The sequence below is a fragment of the Mauremys mutica genome, chromosome 2, assembly GCF_020497125.1.
Source record: "Mauremys mutica isolate MM-2020 ecotype Southern chromosome 2, ASM2049712v1, whole genome shotgun sequence".
Classification (NCBI taxonomy): domain Eukaryota; kingdom Metazoa; phylum Chordata; order Testudines; family Geoemydidae; genus Mauremys; species Mauremys mutica.
In genome coordinates this window covers 29,759,386-29,779,383 of record NC_059073.1, presented here as the reverse complement: position 1 = coordinate 29,779,383, position 19,998 = coordinate 29,759,386, and the positions used below count along the sequence as shown (strand labels likewise).

General features: G+C 41.5%; 1 protein-coding gene across 2 annotated transcripts in view; it reads right to left on the bottom strand.

The window, feature by feature from the left end:
• TRPS1 (transcriptional repressor GATA binding 1) overlaps positions 1–19,998 on the bottom strand; it is a 405,556-nt gene that overhangs the window by 261,583 nt on the left and 123,975 nt on the right. Inside the window, exon 1 of one of the 2 annotated variants that reach the window (XM_045007717.1) lies at positions 2,597–2,934. The exons of the other annotated variant lie outside the window; for it this stretch is intronic. The gene's annotated coding sequence lies outside the window, so the exon portion shown is untranslated. Of the gene's footprint in view, positions 1–2,596; positions 2,935–19,998 lie in introns of those variants that run through there. 2 annotated transcript variants of the gene reach the window in all.

Sequence of the window (19,998 nt, the reverse complement as noted above, 5' to 3'; positions counted from 1 at the left end):
TTTTTTTTTTTTTGCTTTTTTTAAAGAAAGACGTGTTCTCTCATTTGGATTAATTATGTTATTAACAATCTTTCACTCAGTAGTTAAAAAAATCTTTCAAAGTGTTGATATCATTTCCAGACAGTCTTGTCAGCATCACAAGTTACAGGAAATAGTTGATGTTCTCAAACAAGCCCTGTATTTACTCATAGAGCTACAGTACTTCAAAAAAATCCTCACTCTTTTGGAGTTTGTTTGTTGTTTTGGGTTTTTTTAAATGTCACTCTGGTGGAATATCTGAGAGAGCTCTCTAGCCCAACGCACGTATTGGTGAACATGAGGAAAACACTGACTGCAGCTCAGAAACACGACTGTAACTTTTATTCTCATTTTGTCCACGTCAGGAACTGGCTCTTACCACTAACTTTCCTTTGCTGCCCCTTGCATTTTTAACTCTGGCAGTCTTTTCTAAATGATCAACTTTTCCTAAAACCAACAGCAAAGTAACATGATGCCACCAAGACTCATAGGTTTCAGCGCAGTTGAAGAAGACAGCTAAAATGGTAAAGGGCTTGATTGCTCTTTATACTTTTACTAAATGAAATGAAAACCAAGTTATTATTGAAACAAAAATGTTAAGTAGCATCTACAATGTGCTGTATGAACTGCAAAGATAGCTCAGAGTCCATGCCCCAAAGAGCTTACAGTCGTTCTATTAAAAAAAAAGTATTTTCCTCCCACACCCTCTCTGCTTTGTCCCCTTGCATTTATCACTTCATTCTCCTACCAGACAGCGTATTTGCATTTGCGAAGGGAGAAGGGGATGGAATTAAGAGATGTCTTCACTTTAACACATGGTTTATCCCCACATTTTTCAGTTTACCATGCCTTCAATGCACTTTAGAGATGTGACATTTGTGGATGGAGAATGTCTGATTCTTTTTAAGTTAATGGGCCATTCTATTCCTTCAAAAATAGTGTATGAGAGTCCTGGAACATTAAAATTCTTCTTCTATGTAATAAAGAAAAATAAATAAAACACACCAAAATGTCAAACCAAGGTGCTACTTAATGAGCTGCTCAAGTCAAAAAATTCTACACTGAAAAATAGCCCACAATGCTGCTGGAGTCCTGCAAGTTTGTGGGTCTTTCTGGAGAATCAATTCTGATTGCCAGGGTCCACTTTCCCTGGGTCCACTTCCCATGCCCAGTGATTACAGGCAGAGAAACTCAGAGAGAGAGAGAGAGAGTTTGTACAGCCCCACCAAACACCACTGGGCCACCTTCCTACACCCTGGAGCTTTTAAACAAGCCACACATTACACACACACACACACACACACACACAGACACGCATCTTCCCCCCCCCCACACACACACACCTACCCCATCATCACCCCCACACTCTCCTCTCCAGAACTATTAGGAAGTCTCACCACATCCCCATTCATACAGACATTAACAACAACAACAACAACGTCGTCACACAGATCCCAAATGGAGAAAGCAAGGGAGAGGGTTAAAAAAAACAAAAAGTGGGACACTAGACAAAGTTATGGCAACCCTGGCCAGAGCTTCAGCGCGGGGACTCAACTCTGAGAGCACAACTTTGCCTTTAAGAGGAAAAAGTTTTACGTCTCTCTCTGTACTCTCCGATTTCCTTTTTTTTAAAAAACCACACACACACAGACACACACACACCAGCATGTCGCCTCTTCCCCTGGTGTGACCGGGAACGGAGCCCCCTCGGCTCATGCCCACACCCCCCAGCCTCCCCTGGTGGATCCCCAAGACAAATAATAATAATAAAAAAAAGTTTGCCCCAAACTTACTACTCTTCATGATGGTCTCTCTCTGCCCCGCTTGTCATGATTCCCATTAAAACTTCCAGCAGCAGCAGCAGCAGCCAGCACTGTGCGACTGCGGCTCATCGGATGCAAAATCGCTTTGCTCTTCTTCTACTTCCACCGCCCCCCCCGCCCCCTCCCCTCCAGCGCCCCGATGGTGGGGAAGGAACAATCCGAGCGATAAGAAGTAGCCGCACAGACGGGAGGAGGCGAAGGGAGATAGCCCTGGAACTGCCCCCCCACCCCCACCCCCACCCCCACCCCCCGCCGGGCGCTTCTTCCCTGGGTAAATAGAAGGCGAGAGTCTTAAACCCGAGAAGGGGGTTGTTTGCCCAGCTCTCTTCGGCGGCTGAACTTGACCCTCCTCCTGACTCCAGAGGGGCTACTGCAGTTTTGAAGTCGCCAGTTTCCAGCGATCACACATGGCTTTGACCCTCCAAAGAAGAGAGAAAAAAATGCACCCAACCCCCCTCCCCCCCCCGTGAAATCCGAGAAGTCCCCGCTGCCCTCTGGTTTTTTAACCGCCCCCCCCCGTTTTGTGTATGTGTGTGCAAAGAAACTCACTTTAAAATCCCCCAGCCCCCCCTTCCCATTGCACACACACAGCACTTAGCACAGAGCAACACGCTTACTACATACGCAATATCAACAGACGGAGCAGGAAGAGCCACCCCCCCACCCCCATACACTTTTGTTGCTGATCTCCCCCACCCCTCGACCTGGTCTTCCCACCCACCCCCCATCTCTCTTCCCCCCACACCCCCCCTTACCTGTTGATTAATCGGCAATAATAATCTCAGCAGCCTGAAAGATGGTGGAGCTGTGGTTTGAGCCATGAACCGTCTTCTGTTGTTTGCAGAGTTGATCTTGGATTATTTGGGGGGAGAGAAAGAAAGAGAGGGGGGGAGAGGTTCTCCTGCCTTTCCCCCTCTCCCCCTTACTCCCCTCTTTATAGGGAGAGAGAGAGAGAAAGGGAAAGAGAGCAGGGACCTGGATGTGCCTGGTGTGTTTATAAAAGAGGAGAGAGAGAGAGAGAGAAGAGAGCCTGGGTCTAGTGGAACAACAAGCCCCCAAAGGAGGAGAGGAGGCGGCTTTAGATTGCAGGAAGATCAGCTCTTTATCAGAAATGTTATCGCTTGTCAGGACCTCAGTCTCCGAGCATTACGTCAGTTTCAAGACACCAACACTATTAATATCAAAGGAGCCTTAGCAGAGAAAAGCGCCACCCCAGACTGAGAGCCCTTAAAGAGACAGTACAGGCGTCCCCACAGTGCTGCTCTGATCAGCCTCCTCCTCCAGCCAGGCAGCGGCAACCACTGGGGAATAGGCGGCTTTGGAATAGACCAAGTCATTCAAAACTTTTTTTTTTAAGTAAATTAAATTAACCTTTATGCGGGATGCTCTAGTGCCGGGAGCTTCACTGAGGAATGGACTCAGCCAGACAGATCACATCCTTGGGAAAGTTTGAGAGGGAAATAGGCTCTCTGATCGTCCTGATTCTTAATAGTTATTTATTAATAATTATTTGTTAATGCTGCTGGTATTTTCTCAGCTTTTCTAAAACTGCACAAGATTTGTGCCCGAATGTGCTATGCAAAGGCATCTGTAGCTCTCAACGTTTTCCTTTCATTTAGATCCAGTACAAAGGAAGAGAAAAACAACTGGAACTTTTTCTAAGTTGGGGGGGGGGGGGAATAGTAGGAGGCATGATACTGGAGTGCCCTGATCTGTGCAAAGGGCAACTCACTTAGTGGGATCAGTTTCTAACAACAACCTTAATTAATATTATTCATTATTATTATTTTATTTGTCTAGAACTGACAATACCACACTGTTCAAAGCACAAAATGTATAGTCCATGCCCCCAAGATCTTACAATCTAAGTAACGCAAACACAAAGTAGGCAAGATTTACTGAGAAGTCTAGACTAGTTTATTATTATTACAATATTATATTATTTCTCAGTTTTCAAATTAATACAAACCATTATTGGTTCTCTGTGCTACCAGACACAGGACAATCCCAACACTCTCTTCAGAAAGTTCTTCACACTTTTCTATGTCTATACAGAATCTTTTAAATTAAAAAGTCAGATTTTCCCCATACCAGGAATTGCCAGAAGTCTGCATATGATTGTATGAAAAAAAAAGGCAAAGAAGAAGCAATGCATAAACGGTTCCTGTGAAAGGATTTTAAATCCCAAATAGAGTAGGCATTAAAAACTATGTAAACATTTGTTGGGCATTTGGACACAATTTTCTGCAGTTAGGTGACTTTATGTGGCATGTTTTTCCTTCTATGCCAGTCATTTTCAACTAATTTCATACTAAAATATACACATTCTGGATTTTTGCAAATAACAATGCATCTAATTCAAGTGAGAAAGTGAAAAAAAGTTATGTCATTAAAAGATTAGTTACAGATTAAGTGATTTCCCACAAAATGTGTTTCACATATCATATTTGCCTTATAATTCTATTTTCAGGAAAAACTTCAGTATAAAACAAAAAAATTTCAAAGATACAAACTGAGGTAAAGTAAAAATCCTACTGTAAAGTGTATGCCATTTTCATCCACTTTTCTAGACTTATACACACTTCATTTATGTTTAGTATAATATAATGGCAGATTTGTAAAGTAATTGCTCATGTAAATCACCTAGTAACACATTTCCCCCTTAAGTTCTTTTGTAGGGTTGCCTGATAAGGCACTTTATGCACAGAAAAACAATAATTCATGTACAAGAGGTGAACTTGTCAGGCTGAAAAGGATAAGTAAAATATAGTTCCACGATGAAGCATCCTGTACCTCCCTGGAAAGAAGAGAAGAGAACTGAAATATTATGTGTGGGATTTACCGTATCCCCATCAGCAGAAATTCATTTTGGACCAGTTATGTTTTTATACAGAATGCAAAGAAAAGTAATTCCAAAATCTTCAGTAAAATTTAAGTCTGTTACTAATGACTACCTATGTATGTTAATGCCAGAGCAATGTACTGTAGCATATCACTAATGTGCACAGTAAAAGTGCTTTCTGGGAAAGCAGATTTTCACTTTTTTGTAAAAAAAACTGCAAATGTAACTGCTGAACTTTAATCAAAGAGGCAAGGTATAGAATCATTTTCACAAACTTTTGCTCATTATGTACTATGCTGAGAAATAATCAATCCATTCAATCTAACCTAAATTTGTTTTCAGGTCTACGTAATTTAGATTTTTTACTAAATTGACTAGTCTTTCTGATCTGATCAGTCCTGTATATAAAAGGTTAAAACAAGCAGGTACTTAGCTGATAATTTGGCTAAATATCCTATAAGCTGGGTTTGAATGGAAAATATTTAAACAAGGGTTATTTCCCTTTTGCTTCTCTGCTCTATTGTGGCTTATTCAATTAATGGTTTTTATTTTAAAAGAAGAAATGATAACACACACGCACGCGCGCACACACACACACACACACACACAACACCTTCAGTCCTATCCCTGCTCATAAGATATGTGAATGCAACTTTCCCTGACTTTAAACTACAAGAGATAAAACATTTAAAAGTTTGGTAACAATGAGAGTACATGCTTCAACAAGTGCAAACCTTTAAGATTATATACACAGCTTTTTTCACTTGCAGAAAACCTCACTAGAAAAATAAGGATGTTCATTTTTAAATCACGTGAAATGATACAGAATGGCATGTAAAGGTGTACTGTATTTTTAGAATGAAATAGTAAATGCACAGGTCATAAACTGCTAGAATAACAAATTGCTTTTTCATTATTTAAAACAGGAAGCTTTAGTGAAACACTGTATTGCACAGAAAAGTGCTACAGTATCTTGTAAAATAATGCTTGCATGAAACATTCTGCATTTCAAGTTAAGATAAAGCAGATCAAGATGTCAATATCAATCTGTTTATATTAACCGAGATCTGTAAAGAACTTAATAAAAGCAAAAATATTTTCATAAACTTTTTGAAGCAAATTATTTATTTATGAAATAATTTACAAAGAAAAATTTTACCTCATGCTTTAGATACATTGCATATGCTCAAGATTGACACAATATGTTCAGGCTCAAAGGCCCATATAGCATTTTTTTATCCTAGGAGGAATATTTCAAAACAACCAACTAATTCATGAGGTCATATAGTAATTGTTTCGCAGTTGTTTTTAATATAGAAAATAAGTTATGTATATTGTTTTCCTTCAAATATTTGTTGATTTGTTGTTATAATCCTTCGACATTGACATGGCACAAATTGCATTAGAGGAAATATTGAAGATTTATTTTCATTTATTATCTTCTGCTGTCAAGCATATGCAAAACCATTTAAAGCAACTTGTATTTTGTGTTATTTGAAACCTACATTCTATGTGACAGTAGGTAGTTGTTGAAATAAAAAGTCTTGCTTTCTGTGACATATAAGAACTGAAGCAGAAATGAAGGAAAAATAGCAAAGCAAGAAAATTTAGAGAATGTGCTGTTGTCACATAAGAAGCATGAACAAAGTAATTTCTAAATAAACCTCAATTTTTTACACTCAAGCACATTCTCCACTGAGGGAAAATAGAAAGGCCAGTCACAGTAGCTTCTTGAAGGAAAAAAAAGTATAAAAGTCATTATTTATCAAGATGACATAACATGCCATTTATTCCTTTAATAAATTTAATGCAGTTTTTCTTTTCTTGTAGTTTATTCTGTGTAGATACAAAGAGGGATTACCAGTTAAGCACAAGCATACTTGTTTTACAATTTCAGCCTTTTAGTGCATAACTTACTTACTTAAAATACGAGAGCCTATAATCACAATGATTCTACCTGATGGAACATGCATTTTAGAAATATAATCCAACTGTTTACCCTAACACGTCATAAATTGCAATTCTTTGCAAAAATCTCAGAGATTGACATACATTGCTCTTAAATGCCTGCTGCTTTAGCACACATCATCAAGAAGGTATTTCTGTATTATTCTCCCTCTAGTTAGCAGTATATCACATGAATTCTAAAGTCCATTCACTTTTACTGTCTTCAGTAATGAACATTTTGAGAAGCATTATCTTTGGAGACTGGGGAAATTCAGTGAGAGTTTCTTGGGAATATAAACACCGTAATTTACAGAATTTCTGCATACCTACTTCATTTCTTTTCACAACTTTTGTTACATGGAATCCTAGCATCTCATGAGGGAAGTTCTGTCCTTTTTTTACATAGGTAATGAGTCAAGTTTCTAAACTTCCAGTTGTACACTAAAGCAAAGACAAAACCATCACTGATTTCAAAAGGAACAGGATTGGGGACCATAATTATATGGTTGAAATGCTTCTGAAAAGAGTTTGTGCACGGTGATAGATGGGATAGCACTAGGGATAGCCAATGAAACATCCTGCAATGGAAGCGTGAAAATAAAATGGCATGATCCCAGATTCAACAAAAGTTTTCTAAGGGGACTGGATATCTGGTAAAGGGAAATGGAGCCTTTCACTTGTATGTCACCATTTTAGTATAGGCCACGCCAGTAGTGATGGAAAATCATTAACATCTGGAGGATGTTTGTAGCCTTGTACATTGCATAGTAGAAAAATGTCCACCTCAATACACGACCACCACGGCTGGCCTGGTCATCACCTGAATACATCATCTCTCTTGTCAGCAGTCTCAATGGAGATACCATGGATTATAAAGCATGAAGACCCAACTACCCTTTCATCCCTACAGATGGTTCCTCCAAATCATGGATGAGGAACATTGTCTGGGCAATATGGAGTACTGCTGCTATCCAGGCATCTATATAGGTAGGTAGGTAGGTAGGTAGGTATTCCTAAAATTATCACCTTCCACTATTGTGAAATCTACTGGAAAATTAAAAACGAGAAACCCCAAACTCCTCAAAATCATTTACATATAATAATACTCACAATTCTATAGATTTTGATTTAAAAAACTCCACAGCAGAAGGGTGCTCAACTGAGGCTCTGTGTGAGCCCTTGACACATATATAATAGTTTATATCTATTAATATATCAATTAAAGAAACAGCAGCACTTTTCCTTCCCATAACTCAACCATACACTGAACTAATCATTGGTTGGCAGCCCAAAACAATTGGAGCCCCTTCCCTTCTGCCATCATTTCCCACCAGATAGAAACCCTACCCCCAGCTGCCTCAGCCCCTGCTCCCTGTACCCATTCCAATATATGGAGGTTGCTGCATATCCAAAAGGTTAAAATAGGGCTGTTCGAAATCCATTTAAATAATTGGAAAGACTCCTGTTGACGCTGCTACTCTGAAACCTGTTGACTTCAGTGAGCTGTAGCTCAAGCCTCTATACATATAAATTTTCACCTTCCTTATGAAGGTTCTCTGATACAAAGTTAAAGTGTTGCTATACTAAATCTCACTACAATTGCTCCAAATATAAAGTCACCACTCCATACAATCAAACTGTTTGGCTCCCATTGAGCCATAAATACAGCTACTTTTTTCCAAGCTATAGTACATCCTACACTTTTCCTTCATTTTATTTCTTGTAAATAGATTTTCCATCTAAGACTGCTCACCCGATCCAACTCTTACTTTATTTTAATGTAAAAAGCAATGTGGTAGACTCTAAGCAGCACATTTTTATTACAGCAAAGATTTATTTACAAAGCTTGTGATGTGAGAGCTCTGTTTAAGTTTAGGAAAGAGAAACATCTTTCAGATACATGTATTTCACCTTGCAATAAGTACATCCTCCACTCCAATAACAGGGTCACCGCTCTACCTATATTATATAACATAGAAGTACCATTAGAAACTGCCAATATACACACACATGTATTAGTAAAATTTACCACAATATTTCCATTATTTCCAATTGCAAATATAAGGAATAATGTCAAGTATCAGAGGGGTAGCTGTGTTAGTCTGGATCTGTAAAAGCAGCAAAGAGTCTTGTGGCACCTTAAGGAATAATGCAAGTCACACAGTAAAGTCAAATAAAGCAATGCTATAAAAGTTAATTTTTCAGTGGTCTCTACTATATGCACAATAAGTAAAAACAGAAAACACGGGCATTTTTATAATCAATGTGCCTATGTTTTTACCTGCACAAAAAACCTGCAAGAATCCACTGTGACTGCACTTTTAAAAGTATACTACTGCTTTTATCAGGATAAGGGCCTGATCCTGCAAACAGTTATTAAGAGGCACAGTACTTACTACCAGAAACAGTTCCACTTTGCTAGGATCTGATCCAGTTGTCCCACTGAGTCAAAGCATTTTGGGCCCAATTCACAGCTGCCACAGATCTCCTTTGTGTCAGCTATATTTGAGCACAGCAATTGCGCATGTTCCCCAGTGAATTCCCCAGTGCAAGGATGTCCTGGCACAGACAGCATTTTAAGGTTGGGCAGGGGGCGTATCAGGGTGCACCCCTGTGACTAGGGCTGTGTGCTATGCAATGGTCTATAGGGCTTCCTTAACGTGCGCCAGATCTGAGCCTGCCCTTGGGTAGGCCCTATAATCAAAGAGGCACAAGCTGCCTCCCTCTGCCCTCACACTGGGCTCAGCACCAGCACAGGAATGAATTCAGGCCCCAAAGTCATAAGCTTAAATTAGTGTCTCATCCATCTCACTGTGTTAGAACTCTGGCAATCAGGTTTCTTGTATGAATTTATGTAAGGATATTAACACTGAGGCCAATTGTCCCTTTGATATAACTCATGTACTTCATTTGTTAAGTAACAATGTCAATGCCTTTTGGTAACTACATGCAAACTGTATATATTTGTATGCTATCAATATAGGGCCAAGTTGTCCTCAGTGTGGACTACTCCTGAATTTGGACTCAGTTACCTTCCCCTTGGGGGACAAGATTGCCCTACAGAATAGGCAGAAATCCTTTATCTGTGCTTCTGCTCTTCCTCCCAATTCCTCCTGCAAGTGCCCCTGGCTTTCACTGCCCTGGAACCCATCCCCACTCCCACACAAAAGGTTTCTCTGAGCAGTGGGGGAATGTGCCAGTTAATGGTGACAGATCACTATTAATCTGCATTTGGAAGCTCATGGGGTAGAGGGGCAGATCATGCCACAGATAATAGCTGGGTCCCCTGCTTTGTCTGGTTCCCTGCCCATAGAACCTGAATCCCACAGAGGGGTGGGCAAAGGCACTCCCCACTCCTACAAACACTCCTCCCCTCCACCTGCACTGCTCGCAGAAAACAGAGGAGTGCACTTGGCCTACAGTTACCATATGACATGCTAAAATATTTAGATGTTAGACGCCTTATTTAACACAGACCTGAAATGCCCTTCACAGACTGGTAAAAGAGCTGGATTATTCTGACCATCTGTCACACATATTATCCACTTTTCCATTGAGAATTTACGCAAATAAGGCTTAAAAAAACCCACAACAACAAAGCAAACCACTGATAACGTTTCCCACTAACACACTGAACTGGAGATCTTTAGCTGTTTTAGAGTCAGAGAACTGTATTAAAACAATGTGCTAAATGCCATCTAAAATACTTAAATGGTCGTAAGTAGAACAAAGTATGCTGTCCATGCCTTTATTTTTGCAAAAGGGCATCTTTTTGTATGTAGGTATTAAAGTTTAGGTGTTTGGGTTTTTTTGTTTTGTTTGTTTAGCTGAATAATTTGGAAAACAAATCAGAAAAACTAAATATAGAGAATTGGAAGGTTATGTTTAAGCAGGAGCTATGTGATCCTCAAGGCCCTGTAGCCATGCACGCAATAGGGGTCACATAAGCTAAAGTGGGGAAGCATCCCATGAGAGTGCTTACACAGTTATCCAACTTCTCCTTGCCAGGGGAGGAGTTAGACAAGTGCCTGCCCTGATGTGCCAATACAGAAGGAATTATTATTTGTTAACCCACAGATGATGTGCTTGTTCCTGTACAACACAAAATGAAGGCAGACCCTACACCGAGGGTTACAAACTCCAGAGAAGACATGGAGAAGATTGTAAAGCCTCGTGGAAAGAATAATTTGAAATTCTGTATGTTAATGTTTGGTTTGGTTTTTGTGGGCACAGTGGAAGAATTGAATCTGTAGGAGGAGAATCAGAAGTGACCATGGAGATGGCAGTGGCTTGGTGAAATGGGATGAGAGAGGTGTTCCAATCTTAGGGAGAGGGGTAGAAAGAGGCAGAGACCAGGAATGGGGATGCAGAGATGTGACCCAGTGACATCTCCCTGGAGCTGCCAGCCAGGGAAAAGAGACAGTTGGGGAAAAGGGGTGCCTTAGAGTAAGAAGCCCTCCCCTTATGGCAAAACTCATCCAGAAATGATTCACCGTGTACAAGGGATAACTTTTATTTATGTACCTGTGCAAGGGAGGGCCATGTTCTCTGTACCTCCCTCATGCCCTGCTGCCCCAATACTGGAGCTGTGCCAGTGTTACAGGAGCCCTACCGATGAGGTCATTCCTAGGTACACAGCACAGCCGGGGAGATATAATTGGTCAGACATACTCAAAGGACTACCTGGAAAGAGCTCATGCATATGTTTTTTGCCACTTCTTCCAAGGCACCTCTGCACTTACCTCTGTATGGACCAAGCCAGGTTTCCCAAGTATAGATTGGCTAAGAGTGCAGATGAGCTAACTGGGCTTTTTTGGCCCATGGTATACAGTGAGAACAGAACTGAGTATTTAATGTAGAAAACTATATTGCTGCAGAATTAAAAAGTTAAGATTTTCATTACACTGAATTAAGAAAGTTCAGAGTCAAGGTTCCCCCATCAGCATAACTCTGCTTCATTTAATTAAAGAATAAGGTCTTTAATTAAACGGGTCCCAAACAGCTAAGAGACAGCACATGAAATCAGTGTTTATTTTCTTCTCTTCATTCTGTATGAACAAAATATCAGCATATTTAAAAAATGTGGTAATCTGCTAAAATACTAGACTTATATACCTCTGGCTATAGAAAATGTGTGCAGCCAAAACTTAAACAGTGCCCACTCAGCTGATTTACACAGACTTATTGGAGCAGCAGTTTAGGGAAAAAATCCATTTCCTTCTCAGTAAACTGTATTGTTTGCTGACTAATACATTGTCTTACCCAGTAAGATACGTAAGGCCATAACCCATCTCCTGATCACAACCAGGGGCGGTTCCAGGCACCAGCACGCCAAGCGCGTGCTTGGGGCGGCAAGCCACGGAGGGCGCTCTGCCAGTCGCCATGAAGGAGCAGGCAGGCTGGTCCCGTGGCTTCGGCGGACCTCCTGCAGGCTGCCGCCGAATTCACGGGACCGGGGACCTCCCGCAGGCAAGCCGCCGAAGGCAGCCTGCCTGCCGTGCTTGGGGCAGCAAAATACCTAGAGCCTCCCCTGAACACAACCCAAGTGCACAAGTTTAGTGGAAAGGTTCTCCACATGGGCTCCTCCTCCCAGCCAGAAAGATTCTACATACTCACTAGTGTATTTCAGACCATGTCCACATTAAAGATGCTTTTGTATAAGCATCTCACCAGACTATGTGGAGCCCTAACACAGACAAAGCTCCTGCAATTGGACCTGTTTTTTATCACAGAGGTAAAGACACTATAAGCCCCTGGGGTCTTGTCTCATGCATGCTACTGCTCTCTGCTGATCCAGTGGTAACACTAGTGGGATTTTTTATTTATTTCCTGTGTAGCCATGGCTTATTTTTAGCAATGAAAATGATAGCTGCTGAGGTTCCATCAGCCTCCCTCATCCTTAATCTGCCTCACCCTGGCCATTACTGCATGCACATGGCACTGTCCCTCACAATGTGCAGGAGGCTCCAGGAATCCTGGCCCATTTGCAGAGCAGAAGGGTCCACTATGCCCATGAAGGATGAATGTGGCAGAAGTTGACCCTTAATGGCCTGAGGCAAAGCTCACCTTTAAAAGGGTTTGGATGAGGCCCTAAGTCCCTACTCTAATGCTCATGTGAAAGGGAGTTACACTTGATTAGCTCCAAACTGTCTGCCTTTTATGCAATTAAAACATCAACCTTAGCATTCACTTTAAAATTTTGTGTTCATGTAATGCTGTTATTTGCTAAAACAATCCAAAGAGTAGAAAAAGTGTGTGTGTGGTGTATATATAGGAGAGACAGACAGACAGACACAGACCAGAAGGACCATTACGATCAGTCTGACCTTCGACATAACACAGGCCCAAGAATCTCACCTAATAATTTGTCCATCAAGCCTTTAACTTCAGTTTGGGGTGAAAACATTATCTAAAGTTGTATCTTGTAGAAAGATGGTCAGTTTTGATTTAAAGACTTAAAGTGATGGAGGATCCACCACATCCCTATATAAGTTGTTGCATTGGTTAATTACCCTCATTGTTAAAAATGTGAGTCTTATTTCTTGTCTGAATTTGTCTAGCTTTAGCTTCCAACCACTGAATCTCGTTAAACCTCCTTCTGCTAGATTAAAGAGAGTCATTTGTGATCACACATCTCTCTCCCATGTAGTTACTTGTAGACAATGATCAAGTAACCTCTTATCCTTCTCTCGGATAAAGTAAACAGATATGAGGCATATTTTCCAGAGCTTGAATCATCTTACTGCTCTTCTCTGAAGTGTTTCCAATTTGCCAACATCCCTTTTGAAGTGTGGACACCAGAACTGGTTGGTCTCCTTAATGCACAGAGGTAATACAACTTCCCTACTCCTACTTGATATTCCATTGCTTATACATCCCAGGATCACATTTGCCCTCTTAGGTATAGCATCACTCTGGGAGCTCATATTCAGTTGGTTATCCACCATGACCCATAAGTCCCTTTTAGAGTGACTGCTTTCCAGCATACATTCCCCCATCTTATAAGGGTGATCTAATTCTTTGTTCTTGGACGTATGACCTGGCACTGGCTGTGTTTAAAAGCATATCGTTCAAGTGAGTTCACATTACCATGAAATCCTGATCAGTCTTTATAAATGACCTGTCCCCACTCTAGCAATTTTTTCTGTAACATTTACAAATTTTAACTGAAATTATTGTGCATTTTCTTCCAGATCATTGATAAAGATATTGACCGGCATGAGGCTGAAAATAAATTTTTGCCAGACCTCACTAGAAAGCCCTCTTTGGATGATGCTTCCTCAAAAACCATTACAGATCTGTTGCATCTTACGCTGGGGTTACGTTCTGCAGTCAGCGCGTAAAGCGAAAATTGCGTATAGTCAAAATGACCCTTGAAGATCCCTTAAATCACCCATAAAGTACAGTTTTGTGTATACAACCCTGTACAGTACTATGTATTGTATACAGCAATGTACAGTACAGTATATAATAAAGAGTACATATGAAAAATATAATTTTACAGTATTTTAACAACATAAGAGAGAGATGGAAGAATGAAAGAATAAAAAATGAAAAAACAGTCACCAGTCATCCTGGATATTCTTGCTAGTCTTGTACTGTACACACTCCAATGAGTAGTCTTCCTCTTCCCCTGACAAACACTATTATTGAGTCGTCAGGGCTTGATGCCGATCCAGGAGACGATGGGCCAGGCTTGGGTGACGGAGAGTGTGTCGTAGACGAAGTGGTTGGCTCTGGTTCAGCTCAAGAAGTTGATTGTGTAGGCTCTGCTGGTGGTGGTTGTTTTTTCTTTAAAAACATGGTGATTGGGAACTGTTGCTGTTGTCTCTTGAGCTCCTCAAACATTTCTTGGTAGGGTCTCAAATCATCTGTAATACTAGGTGTGATTTTGAGGCTTCATTCCACAGAAGGATCATATTCAGAAATTAAATCATTCAAGTGTTTCACTGCTTGGAACACTTCAGAAAATTTATGAAAATTCCAAGTTGCTTGCTCTTCCTGTTCATTGTCATCATCTTTGTCTTCTGTAGACGATTTTATCAGTTCCTCTAACTCTTTGTTAGTCAATGTTTCTCTATGGCCCTCAATTAATTCCTCATAAGAACATAAGAACATAAGAAAGGCCGTACCGGGTCAGACCAAAGGTCCATCTAGCCCAGTATCTGTCTACCGACAGTGGCCAATGCCAGGTGCCCCTGAGGGAGTGAACCTAACAGGCAATGATCAAGTGATCTCTCTCCTGCCATCCATCTCCATCCTCTGACGAACAGAGGCTAGGGACACCATTCTTACCCATCCTGGCTAATAGCCATTTATGGACTTAGCCACCATGAATTTATCCAGTCCCCTTTTAAACATTGTTATAGTTCTAGCCTTCACAACCTCCTCAGGTAAGGAGTTCCACAAGTTGACTGTGCGCTGCGTGAAGAAGAACTTCCTTTTATTTGTTTTAAACCTGCTGCCTATTAATTTCATTTGGTGACCCCTAGTTCTTGTATTATGGGAATAAGTAAATAACTTTTCCTTATCCACTTTCTCAACATCACTCATGATTTTATATACCTCTATCATGTCCCCCCTTAGTCTTCTCTTTTCCAAACTGAAGAGTCCTAGCCTCTTTAATCTTTCCTCATATGGGACCCTCTCTAAACCCCTAATCATTTTAGTTGCTCTTTTCTGAACCTTTTCTAGTGCTAGAATATCTTTTTTGAGGTGAGGAGACCACATCTGTACACAGTATTCGAGATGTGGGCGTACCATGGATTTATATAAGGGCAATAATATATTCTCAGTCTTATTCTCTATCCCCTTTTTAATGATTCCTAACATCCTGTTTGCTTTTTTGACCGCCTCTGCACACTGCGTGGACATCTTCAGAGAACTATCCACGATAACTCCAAGATCTTTTTCCTGACTCGTTGTAGCTAAATTAGCCCCCATCATGTTGTATGTATAGTTGGGGTTATTTTTTCCAATGTGCATTACTTTACATTTATCCACATTAAATTTCATTTGCCATTTTGTTGCCCAATCACTTAGTTTTGTGAGATCTTTTTGAAGTTCTTCACAATCTGCTTTGGTCTTAACTATCTTGAGTAGTTTAGTATCATCTGCAAACTTTGCCACCTCACTGTTTACCCCTTTCTCCAGATCATTTATGAATAAATTGAATAGGATTGGTCCTAGGACTGACCCTTGGGGAACACCACTAGTTACCCCTCTCCATTCTGAGAATTTACCATTAATTCCTACCCTTTGTTCCCTGTCTTTTAACCAGTTCTCAGTCCATGAAAGGACCTTCCCTTTTATCCCATGACAGCTTAATTTATGTAAGAGCCTTTGGTGAGGGACCTTGTCAAAGGCTTTCTGGAAATCTAAGTACACTATGTCCACCGGATCACCCTTGTCCACATGTTTGTTGACCCCTTCAAAGAACTCTAATAGATTAGTAAGACACGATTTCCCTTTACAGAAACCATGTTGACTATTGCTCAAGAGTTTATGTTTTTCTATGTGTCTGACAATTTTATTCTTTACTATTGTTTCAACTAATTTGCCCGGTACCGACGTTAGACTTACCGGTCTGTAATTGCCGGGATCACCCCTAGAGCCCTTTTTAAATATTGGCGTTACATTAGCTAACTTCCAGTCATTGGGTACCGAAGCCGATTTAAAGGACAGGTTACAAACCTTAGTTAATAGTTCCGCAACTTCACATTTGAGTTCTTTCAGAACTCTTGGGTGAATGCCATCTGGTCCCGGAGACTTGTTAATGTTGAGTTTATCAATTAATTCCAAAACCTCCTCTAGTGACACTTCAATCTGTGACAGTTCCTCAGATTTGTCACCTACAAAAGCCAGCTCAGGTTTGGGAATCTCCCTAACATCCTCAGCCGTGAAGACTGAAGCAAAGAATCCATTTAGTTTCTCCGCAATGACTTTATCATCTTTAAGCGCTCCTTTTGAATTATGATCATCAAGGGGCCCCACTGGTTGTTTAGCAGGCTTCCTGCTTCTGATGTACTTAAAAAACATTTTGTTATTACCTTTGGAGTTTTTGGCTAGCCGTTCTTCAAACTCCTCTTTGGCTTTTCTTATTACACTCTTGCACTTAACTTGGCAGTGTTTGTGCTCCTTTCTATTTGCCTCACTAGGATTTGACTTCCACTTTTTAAAGGAAGTCTTTTTATCTCTCACTGCTTCTTTTACATGGTTGTTAAGCCACGGTGGCTCTTTTTTAGTTCTTTTACTGTTTTTCTTAATTTGGGGTATACATTGAAGTTGGGCCTCTATTATGGTGTCTTTAAAAAGGGCCCACGCAACTTGCAGGGATTTCACTTTAGTCACTGTACCTTTTAACTTTTGTCTAACTAACCCCCTCATTTTTGTATAGTTCCCCCTTTTGAAATTAAAGGCCACAGTGTTGGGCAGTTGAGATGTTCTTCCCACCACAGGGATGTTGAATGCTATTGTATTATGGTCACTATTTCCAAGAGGTCCTGCTACAGTTACCTCTTGGACCAGCTCCTGCGCTCCACTCAGGATTAAATCTAGAGTTGCCTCTCCCCTTGTGGGTTCCCGTACCAGCTGCTCCATGAAGCAGTCATTTAAAGTATCGAGAAATTTTATCTCTGCATTTCGTCCTGAAGTGAAATGTTCCCAGTCAATATGGGGATAATTGAAATCCCCCACTATTATTGGGTTCTTAATTTTGATAGCCTCTCTAATTTCCCTTAGCATTTCATCATCACTATTACTGTCCTGGTCAGGTGGTCGATAATAGATCCCTACTGTTATATTTTTACTAGAGCATGAAATTTCTATCCATAGAGACTCTATGGAACCTGTGGATTCACTTAAGATTTTTACTTCATTTGAATCTACACTTTCTTTAACATATAGTGCCACTCCTCCCCCTGCACGGCCTGTTCTGTCCTTCCGATATATTTTGTACCCCGGAATGATTGTGTCCCATTGATTGCTCTCAGTCCACCAGGTTTCTGTGATGCCTATTATATCTATATCCTCCTTTATCACAAGACACTCTAGTTCACCCATCTTATTATTTAGACTTCTGGCATTTGTGTACAAGCACTTTAAAAACTTGTCCCTGTTTATTAGCCTGCCTTTTTCTGATGTGCCAGATTCTTTTTTATGTGACTGTTTATCATCTGATCCGGCCCTTACATTATACTTCTCATTCCTCTGCTCCTGACTATAACCTGGAGATTCTCTATCATCAGACTCTCCCCTAAGAGAAGTCTGTGTCCGATCCACACGCTCCTCTGCAGCAGTCGGCTTTCCCCCATCTCCTAGTTTAAAAACTGCTCTACAACCTTTTTAATGTTTAGTGTCAGCAGTCTGGTTCCACTTTGGTTTAGGTGGAGCCCATCTCTCCTGTATAGGCTCCTCCCATCCCAGAAGTTTCCCCAGTTCCTAATGAACGTGAACCCCTCCTCTCTACACCATCGTCTCATCCACGCATTGAGACTCTGAAGCTCTGCCTGCCTACCTGGCCCTGCGCGTGGAACTGGGAGCATTTCTGAAAATGCCACCATAGAGGTCCTGGATTTCAGTCTCTTCCCTAGCAGCCTAAATTTGGCTTCCAGGACATCTCTCCTACCCTTCCCTATGTCATTGGTACCTACATGTACCACGATCACCGGCTCCTCCCCAGCACTACACATAAGTCTATCTAGATGCCTCGAGAGATCCGCAACCTTCGCACCAGGCAGGCAAGTCACCATACGGTTCTCCCGGTCATCACAGACCCAGCTATCTAGATTTCTAATAATCGAATCTCCCATTACTAACACTTGCCTTTTCCTAGAAACTCGAGTTCCCTCCCCCGGAGAGGCAACCTCAGTGCGAGAGGCAACCCCAGCACCATCTGGAAGGAGGGTCCCAACTACGGGAAGGTTTCCCTCTGCTCCCATTGACTGCTCTACTTCCCTGGGCCCTTCTTCCTCCTCAACGGCACAGGAGCTGTCTAAGCGGAGGTGGGACAATTCTACAGTGTCCCGGAAAGCCTCATCAACATACCTCTCTGCCTCTCTCAGCTCCTCCAGTTCCGCCACCCTGGCCTCCAAAGTCCGTACATGGTCTCTGAGGGCCAGGAGCTCCTTGCACCAACTGCACACATACGCCACCCCTCAATTTCTTCCTCGAGGATGTCGATGAAGCCATCACCACCCACTAGCCTGGCCACCTGAACAATGAGTTTCACTTCCTTGTCAATGGTTGGGAAACCCTTAAAATCATTCACACAGTCTTCCCATAGTTTCGCCAACATGCATTGACTGTTTCAGGCTTGATTGCATCCATTGCCTGTTTAATATAAGTGATGCAATCAGCAATGTTGAAGGACTTCCAATACTCCATCACATTAACATTGGGATCAGCATCCATAGCAGTAAGGATCTGTGAGAATGTAAGCCTTGTGTACGTGGCCTTGAAACAGCTAATGACACCTTGGTCGAGAGGTTGAAGGATGGAGGTGGTATTGGGGGGGGGGGGGGGAAAGACGACTTCAACGTCGTTATGCACAAACTGGAGTGCTGCAGGGTGGCCAGGAGCATTGTCTATGACCAGCAACACTTTAAAATCAAGTCCTTTCTCTTCAAGGTACTGCTTGACCTCCGGAATGAAACACTTGTGGAACCAATCCAGAAATAATGCTGCCATCATTTTTATTTGATTGCCAGAACACAGGCAGAAGATTTTTGTTCTTGCCTTTTAGGGCATGGGAATTTGCAGCCCGGTAGAGCAAGCCCAGCTTTATTAAATGCCCAGCCGCATTGCCACAAAGCAACTCAGTCACACGGTCTTTAGCTGCTTTGAAGCCAGGGGCTTGTCTTTCTGATTTCGAAACGTAAGTGCGGGTGGGCATTTTTGTTCCAGAAGAGCCCAGTCTTGTCAGCATTAAAAACTTGTTCTGGAACATAGTCCTTTTCCTCTCTGATTTTCTTTAATTGTTTGGGGCAGGCTTTTGCTGTCTCCTCATTGGCAGATGCAGCTTCACCAGTAGTCTGCACATTTTTGAGGTTGAAGCGGTTCCTAAAACTGTTAAGCCAACTTTGGCTGGCTTTGAATTCCTTCTTATCAGAAGGCTGACACTCTTCGGCAGGAGGTTTGAACAGCACATAGATGCTAGCAGCCTTTTCTCGCAACATGTTGCCATTGATAGGCACACATTTACGGTTCATGTCTTCCAGCCATAAGTTTAATGCCTTTTCAGTCTTCACTAAAGTCTTAGCACACGCTTGGCTTGTCATCTTAGCAGTTACTGGAGCACTTGATGCCACGGCTTGTCAAATTTCTCTCTCTCGAATCTGATGGCACAGATGCTAGATTTGTTGCGGCTGT